Raw genomic sequence first — 9,484 nt, forward strand, 5'->3', positions numbered from 1 at the left:
TATCAGAAACACCTGTGTTGTAGCTCCACCTGATGTTCAGTTAGAGACCGCAGCTCATCTGGTGATGTACAATTCAGCCTTCCTCTAGTCCTTATCAATGGCTTCTGACCACAGAGCCACAGGAATAGTTGTAGCGTAACCCTGGAAATGTGTAGTATAAACATGGAAATGGGTGTAGTGGAACCATGGGAATGTATGTTGTGTAACTATATAAATGGGTATAGCATAACTATGGAAATGAGTGTAGCATAACCATGGGAATGAGTGTAGTGTAATCATAAAAACAGATGTAGTATAAAGATTAAAATGGTTGCGACATAACTATGGAAATGGGTGTAGTGTATATATGGAAACAGGTGTGGCATAACTATAGGAGCAGGTGTAGTGAAACTATGAAAACAGGTGTCGCGTATCGAAGGAAATGGATGTAGTATTACTACAGAAACGGTGTGGTGTAACCATGGAAAGGGCTGTAGCATATCAGTGGAAATGGGTCTTGTGTATTGCACTTCAGATGGATGTTCATCATGTTAGAATTATAGTTGAATGACAGCTGGTCAGTAAACTCTGAATTGAAAAGGAATATGATGTTAATATAGTCTATAATAGATTAGATTGTAATATTTACAGCATGTTATGTTTCTGTATAGAACAGTAGGCCTCTACTCTGATTCCCTCTGTAAGGTCAAGCTAACGTTAAAGGGGATTATAGTCTGTATCTGTAAGTCCTGAGTGTGAAGCACCCTGTGTCTCTGCGGAGAGGAGCAGCCTGAACATGCTGGGTGTACCAGCGCTGGCAGCCCAGAACTCTCACTGATCTGCATTTCCTTTGAGACTACAGGCCAGTGAGTGCGGTGGGGGGGTGGAGGGTGTTTGGCGTGTGAGGTCATGGTTGTCAGGGAAAGCGTTTTCTCTTTCTGGTTACGACATTAAATCCCAGTGTGAGAAAGTGCAGGCGGCGCTGGGCACAATGGCTGGATTCGAGCTGTTCCTGGCTTTGTGAGCCAGCAGGGAAATAATGACTGTTTGTTAAGTGTGGATTCTTAACAGCACAGGAAAGAAATCTGAACTTTCCCCCATTACGGCACTTAATACTGGCACACCCTGGAAGGAATATCCACCCAGACCAGCTGCGGAGAGCTCAGTCTGAGAAACCTCCTTCTAGACAACTCTTTGTATGATCATCGCTCCCCATAACAGAAATACAGCACTAGAGAGTGTGTCAGACATTTTGAAATGTTGCTCAAAATCTCTAAATTTGACTTACTACATAGTTCAATATCAACTAGCCATAATGCATCTCAAATTTTAGCATGCAGACGATGCACAATACAAATTCCAAAGTATATCATAGTGCAACAGTGACTTACTAAAGACAGATGCACATCCTTAGAGCCAAACATGCACCCAGACAGCAGAGGCAGGTTTAAATGCACATTGTCCTACTGCATCATTAAGAAAAGCCCATCTCCATGTTGGTAGGTGAGCTGTGTCTCATCACTGTTACTGCAGAATCAGCTCTGCAGGAGGATAAACACCAACAACACAGACCAGAATGATCAAAAAACCTCATCAACACATATCTCTCTCTCTCTCTCTCTCTCTCTCTCGCTCTCTCTCTCTCTCTGTGTCTCTTTCTGTCTCTCTCGTTCTGTCTCTCTGACTCTCTCTCTTTGTTTCTCTCTGTCTCTCTTTCTGTCTGCCCCCCCCCCCTCCCTCTCTCCCTCCCTCTCTCAGAGAATGAAAGCAGTCTCTGTTTGAAGGTCTAAGCCATTGGAATCGAGTCAAACCGTAATCAGCTCATTTTCTTCAGGAGTAAAACCACAGAAACAACAAGTGCTGAACCCAGACAGACGGAGGAGCAGCCTGAAAGCACAGGCCAAGGAAACATTTCTATGAAATGCAAAATAAAATACTGAATAAATATTTGAACAACGGTAAAATGCTAATGCTAAACAAAACAATACAACTTAATATGAACTTAACCAAAAAATATTCTAACTAAAAGCAGGAATTTTAGAAAATGTTAAATGTTTATATGAATCTAAACTAAACTAAATGTTCCTTGGCCTAAACTAAACTAAAAGTTACAAGTTAAAAGTTAAACTAAAAATTACAGAAAACTAAAAGTTTAGTTTAGTTACATAGTTTTAAACTGATTAAAAATTAAGAGACTCTTTGTTGTGGTAGTGGAGATTTAAGGTAGTGGAGTTTTAATTCACCTTAATTCTTGCCAAACCCAACATGAGTGTTTTATGTTTTATTCTGACCACAGAACCTGGTTACAGAAGCACCCAGTGAACTCCCAGGTGTTACAGCTGGCTTTGTTCTTCTGTACCTTCTGACAAGTCTGTCAACATACACCTTTTACCATTCTACTGTGTGGGCATGGCCACTAGTGGATTGATCGACAGACTCTGCATCACATGTGACCGCCTGGATTGGCAGCACAAGAAAATGTAACTGCTGCACCATTTATGGGGCAATTAACTTCAGCCTCATATTGTTAACTATAAATTTCTAACTCCAAAATTCCACGTGTTCTCTAAGACTCGGCTGTTAGCTAAAGTTAGCTAGCTACCTTTTATCTGGCTGGTTAATTAGGGGCTGTATTACAGAAAACTCTTATCTTTTTATCTTAAATTAAGGTCTGACAGGTCAAGATAAGATTATTCACAAATTCATATTACAGAAATAAGAATTTCATCTCATCTGATCAGAATTTAAGAATCTTTTCTCCAGTTAGGAAATCTTAACTTACTTGATTAAAGTGGAAAATCAATTGTGTTTGTTTCCTCTTTACCAGGTGTAAAGAAAGTCTAATGAAACTAAATGAACTGAAAGTTAATAATATTGTGAGAGCAGGGTGCCCCCTGCTGTTTATCAGAGGGTCACCGCTCCCCAGTTTCAGTCTCCATTTCCCAAACGCTAACGTTAACATTATTCCTCCTAATAAACAGACACACGTTCAGCTTCATCTCCTCTTTATTCACCACCATCACTGTAATATTATATCATCAACATTAACACACAAAGGTAATCAGAGGGAGTTCGGGTCTGCAGCATCTGAGGTTTTTAAAATGCTGTTAGAAATAAACCTCATAAGTCAAAGCACCATTTTCAGTGTAGATAAATGTAGTATCATTATGCTGATTAAACTGAACTGAGCAGCCCATCATTGCATAAAACAGGAGAAACAGATGGTTAAACTGAAGTTAAGATGCTCTGGAGTTTATCTTAAAGAAAGAAAATATTTAGGATATTCTGGCAAATGTTTCTGTAAAACTGTTTTCTGATCTTGAAATAAGATTATTGATTTAAGAACTGTTGTTCTGTAATGGCTCCTGTCCTAAATTCAGTCCTATCTGAAGTTGCCATGACAACAAAGCAGATCTCAGACTTAAGAATTTTCTGTAATACAGCCCCTGATCTAGCTAATAGGCTTTCACAACACATGGTGGAAGCTAAATGTAGGAAAGTCAAAGATTATTGGCAATTTCAAAATTTTAGCATATCGCACCGTATTATGCTATGAAAATAAGATTGTGACTGTTTTTCATCTTACTTAATGTTAATGTAATGTTAACAGACTAGATTAGATAGAGTTAGCCAACACTAGCCTGCATGTTTTCATTTTCATTGCTAGCTACATTAATGAATACATGTTCATATTTAAATAAATGATTGTTATTATAAATGTAGATTTAGTGGTTGGTTAGCATGCAGTGAGTGTCAGGAAAGCTGTTCCTCTCAGCTGGAGCCAGCGAATCCAGAGCTGTACCGGGCCCAGTTTTAAATGAGTGGGCAAAGAACTTACACTGAGTGTCTGAATGAATTCAGAGCCACTTTTATTTAGTCTCGTTATTTGGAATAGAATGTATTTGGGTCGTTCTCCATCTGGAGTGGGAATCCAGGTGGATACATTTTTTTAAAATCTCTTTCATCCCAAAACTAAATAATCTAAATGTGTCCATTAACGTCTCCTATTGTCATACATGCAGAAAGGAACTTAACTCCAGAAATATTTTACAGTCACTGGTGTTGTACGAACAGAACCAGAAAGTTTGACCATATCAGTCCAGTTTTATTAAACTCAAATCAAATCAAATGTATTTGTATAGAGCTTCTTACAACGGATGTTGTCACAAAGCAGCTTTACAGAATTTCGGAAAAGACAAAGTTTTAACAGGAGTGTAAAAATGTACAAAACCCCCCCAGTGGGCAAGCCAGGGGCAACAGAAACCTTGGGAACCAGGCTCACCAGGGGGGACCCATCCTCCTCTGGTCAAACTACCTAGAAGTAATTATACTACTAATATTAATAGCAGTAATATTGGTATTAGGAATAGCTAGGAGTCTATGAGAATATCAGTGTAGGGTGGGCAGCTAGTCTAAGGCAGGTGGTGGCAGCTGGGGCGTGGGCAGCTGGTCTGAAGTGGGTAGCAGGAGGGCTCGGCAGTCAGTCGTACTTCAGTGTCCGGCCTAACATATGGGTGATTGTATACTCTGAAAGAAAGCAGGGAGATGGAATTAGTTTTATTCTATCCATTTGTACATAAACAGGGGATGTAAACATTTACAGAGTGTGGCTAACGACTCCGGCAGATCTGACTATGACAGCTTAGCTAAAAGGAAAGAACCAGAAGGACACACAGACACGGCAGCACTCTGAAACAGTTTGGCATCCCTCCGCTCCACGGTCCACAAACCTGAGTAACCGCGTGCGAGCAGCGGGACGACAGCACCAGTTTCTATTTTTCCTATAAATTTCTATTTTTAGAAATTTCTATCAGTTTACTATAATTCCCTGTGTAAGGACCCTGGCTGTGGCGTTTTGGACTAGTTGGAGTTTGTTTAAATTCCTGCTCGTGCATCCTGATAGTAGCGTGTTACAGTAGTCTAGCCTAGAAGTAATAAAAGCATGTACTAGTGTTTCTGCTTCACGCAGATGCACTAGTTGCCAGTTAAATTTCGCATTGATTATAAAATTATTTTACTGACATATAAAACTCTAAATGGACTCGCCCCTCAGTACCTGCGTGAACTCATACTATGAACCATCACGCCTACTTAGCTCACAAGCTGCTGCTCACTATTAGTACCTAGAATTAATAATGCTACATTAGGGGGCGGAGCTTCTCATACAAAGCCCCCCAGCTTTGGAATAATCTTCCTGTTAATGTTTGGGGCTCAGACACAGCCTCAGTCTTTAAGTTTAGGCTAGAAATTTACTTGTACAGTCAAGCGTTTGGTTATTAGTTTTCCCTGTCAGATCTAGACCTGCTGGAGTCTCTGCTGCTCTGTTAACACTGTAATCTGTGATCAGTCGCTCATTACAGAACTAACTTTGCGTGTTTTTTCCTTTCTTTGCCCAGTTGAACAGCTGCCCATCCTGTGCGTCTGATGCTGTTGCCTCTTCTGTCATGATCAGGTGCCGCTGCTCTCCAGCCTTCTGGACCAGCTAAACCACCAATGAGCTTCTTGCTGTACAACGCTGTGCAATTCTCACCTTCAGATGCCGCTGCTGCCGCTGCATAATCATAAACTAATCAAATTAACCGCTGCCTGTTTTTCCCACTTTGTACTATAATACTATAATACTTTATACTAACAATTTTTGCTATCTGCTATCGCCCAGAGGAGGATGGGGTCCCCTTCTGAGTCTTGGTTCCTCTCAAGGTTTCTTCCTCTTGCTCTTAGGGAGCTTTTCCTTGCCACTGTTGCCACTGGCGACGCTCATGGGGGCTTGGACCCAGATTTTCTTTCTATAATACTGATTGTTCTGTAAAGTTGCTTTGTGATAGCACTTGTCGTAAAAAGCAGTATATAAATAAACTTTGCTTGCTTGAATATGGTGCAAAACTAGTGACTGTGACTCCAGTCACTTTCTGGTTAAAACTGAGGATTCTGTAAATCAGCTGACTCGTTGGCTGATCAGGTGACCTTGTGAACTGTTTAAAACCAGTACTAAAAATTATATTTTGGCATTATTTTGAAAAAAATTAATTATCCAGCTATTAAAGCACAAAACACCAGGGACAGATAGGAGTTATGAGCTGCCTGATAAACAAAATGATTAATAAATTAATGAATTATAGTGATTGAGTGTGACCCGCCTTCTCAGGCCTTGAGATGCTTCCTCTCTGATGAGCCTCGACCCAAAGAAGCAGATTAATAGACCTGAAAATACTGTGTTCAAATGTAAAATAAGAGTCCTGATAAAACCAATGATCACAATCTCTGTGACAAATGAATTTGTAAAATAAAATGTGTATTTTTTTAAATAGTAGCATAAAGTTAATGTTTTTAAAAGTAAACATGAATCTGTTTTATACAAATTCCTCAGTTAAACCTCTTAAAAATATTGTTTTACATTAAAAATGGTTGAAAGTTGGTTTTGTGACAAGCTGTTTTATGTTATTTAATCACAGGTTGACTGTGTAAATGTACAGACTGACTTCTGGAGCTGTGTCTCATATTTTAAGCAACTTTTTAAGCTCTGAAACCTTCATGACATTATTTCCTCTAGAAATGGAGAATGACCTGAAGAGTGACTGCTCCTCCTCCTGCATCCAGAAACTGATCGTCTGTTAATGAGTTAATCTCCAATCAGATACAGTTAAGCCCAGAAATATTTTATGGACGGTGACACAAGTTTAGGTATTTTAGCTGTTTACCAAAACATATTCAAGATACAGTTGTATAATCAACATGTGCTTAAAGTGCAGACTCTCAGCTTTAATTTGAGGGTATTCACATCCTAATTGAAGGAACAGTTTAGGAATTACTGCTCCTTAATATGTAACTGCCTGTTTTTCAAGGGTCCAAAGGTAATTGGACAATTATCTCAAAAGCTATTTCGTGGGCTGCATGGGCTATTCCCTCATTAATCCATCATCACTTAGGCAAGTAAAAGGTCTGGAGTTGATTCCAGGTATGGAATTTGCATTTGGAAGCTGTTGCTGTGAGCCCACAACATGCCATCAAAGGAGCTTTCAATGGAAGTGAAGCAGACCTTCATTAGGCTGAAAAAAAGAAGAAATCCATCAGAGAGATAGCAGAAATGTTAGGAGTTGCCAAATCAACAGTTTTGTGCATTCTGGGGAAAAAAGAGTGCACTGGTGAGCTCAGGAACTCAAAAAGGCATGGACGTCCACAGAAGACAACAGTGGTGGATGATCACAGAATCCTTTCCATGGTGAAGAAAAACCCCTTCACAACATTCACCCAAGCACATCTACCGCAAAGAGAAGACTTCATGAGAGCAAATACAGAGGGTTCACCACAAGGTGCAAACCATTAATCAGCCTCAAAAATAGGAAGGCCAGATTAGACTTTGCCAAAAAATGCCTAAGAAGCCTGGAACTTCTGGAACAGCATTCTTTGGACAGATGAAACTAAGATCAACCTGTACCAGAATGTATGGAGAAGGCTTGGAACGGCTCATGATCCAAAGCACACCACATCGTCTGTAAAACATGGTAGAGGCAGAGTGATGGCATGGGCATGCATGGCTTCCAGTGGCACTGGGTCACTAGTGTTTACTGATGATGTGACAGAAGACAGAAGCAGCAGGATGAATTCTGATGTGTACAGGGATATACTTTCTGCTCAGATTCAACCAAATGCAGCAAGGTTGGTTGGAAGTCACTTCACAGTGCAGATGGATAATGACCCAAAACTTACTGCGAAAGCAACCCAGGAGTTTTTTAAGGCAAAGAAGTGTAATATTCTGCAATGGCTGAGTCAATCACCAGATCTCAACCTGTTCGACCATGTATTTCACTTGCTTAAGACAAAACTTAAGGCAGACCCACAAACAAGCAAACAAGCAACAACAAGACAGCTGTAGTAAAAGCCTGGCAAAGCATCACAAAGGAGGAAACCCAGTGTTTGGTGATGTCTATGAGTTCCAGACTTCAGGCCTGTAAAGAATTCTCAACAAAGTATTAAAAATGAACATTTTATTTATGGTAAAGTTAATTTGTCCAATTACTTTTGAGCCCATGAAATGAGGGGGCTTTGTAGAAAAATGGTTGCAATTCCTAAACATTTCATAGGATATTTTTGTGCAACCCCTTGAATTAAACCTAAAAGTCTACACTGCAATTGCATTTCAGTTGTTTCATTTCAAATCCAATGTGGTGGCATGCAGAGCCCAAATAATGAAGATTGTGTCACTGTCCAAATATTTCTATATAAATAAACAGCATTTCTTTAATATCAGTGTTTAAAGGAGCCGCCTATTCCCCCCATTACACCACAAATACAGCAGCAAACCACCAGAGTGCACCCAAGTGAACAGCTAAACTATTAAAATTATTAAAAGTAAACTATTAAAATTATTAATCATATTATTTTGTGTAGCTTAACTATAAATAAAACTAATTGCGGACTGGTTAGTGTTACTGCTACTGAGCGCTGATTGATTAGCGTTACTGTTACTGAGTGCTGATTGGTTAGTGTTACTGCTACTGAGTATTGATTGGTTAGCATTACTGCTACTGAGGATTGATTGGTTAGCGTTACTGCTACTGAGTGTTGATTGGTTAGAGTTACTGTTACTGAGCACGGATTGGTTAGCGTTACTGTTACTGAGCACTGATTGGTTAGCTTTACTGCTACTGAGTGTTGACTGGTTAGCGTTACTGTTACTGAGCACTGATTAGTTAGCGTTACTGCTAATGAGTGTTGATTGGTTAGCCTTACTGTTACTGAGCACTGACTGGTTAGCGTCACTGCTACTGAGCGCAGATTGGTTAGCGTCACTGCTATTGAACGCAGATTGGTTAGCGTCACTGCTATTGAAAGCAGATTTTTTAGCGTCACTGCTATTGAACGCAGATTGGTTAGCGTCACTGCTATTGAACGCAGATTGGTTAGCTTCACTGCTATTGAGCAGAGATTGGTTAGCGTCACTGCTTCTGAGTGCAGATTGGTTAGCGTCACTGCTACTGAGCGCACATTGGTTAGTGTTACTGCTGATGGAAATAGTTTTCCTTCAGTCTTTTGTGCTTATGATAATTTTAATAGACATCAGCATCACTAATTAATGACATTCTATTGAAAGTCTGGTTTACCAAGAGAGACACTAGAGGATTTTAACATAAAATGAGTAAATGAAGCAAAATTGATAACAGGACATTAGAGTCATAATAAGTCTTTTAGTACTTTTACTTTTGATACTTAAGTACATTTGAAGGCAAAAACTTTTGCACTTTTACTCAAGTGGAACTCTAAAGGGAGGAACTTCTACTTTTACTGGAGTAACATTTTACCTTGGGTATCTCTACTTCAACTCAAGTACAGTCCTCCACTGAAATTCAACACACACACAGCTGAGCATCTTACCAAATCAGAGACCAAAAGCACCAACAACACACTCCTGACATTTTACAGCACTTTTAGAAAAATAAGTTTATTATTTCAAACTGAGAATGTCTGGTTTCAAATCCTGAGGTTAAGAAATTAAGATTAGACATTT

At 39.6% G+C, this 9,484-nt stretch overlaps 1 long non-coding RNA gene across 1 annotated transcript in view; it reads right to left on the reverse strand.

Moving 5' to 3' along the window:
• Positions 1 to 1,501, reverse strand: part of LOC119265116 — a 38,387-nt gene extending 36,886 nt beyond the window's left edge. Inside the window, exon 1 of the long non-coding RNA XR_005131410.1 lies at positions 1,371 to 1,501. This is a non-coding gene — a long non-coding RNA (uncharacterized LOC119265116). The remainder of the gene's footprint in view (positions 1 to 1,370) is intronic.
• Positions 1,502 to 9,484: the final 7,983 nt, after the last annotated feature.

Source organism: Pygocentrus nattereri, chromosome 14, assembly GCF_015220715.1.
Source record: "Pygocentrus nattereri isolate fPygNat1 chromosome 14, fPygNat1.pri, whole genome shotgun sequence".
NCBI classification, from domain to species: domain Eukaryota; kingdom Metazoa; phylum Chordata; class Actinopteri; order Characiformes; family Serrasalmidae; genus Pygocentrus; species Pygocentrus nattereri.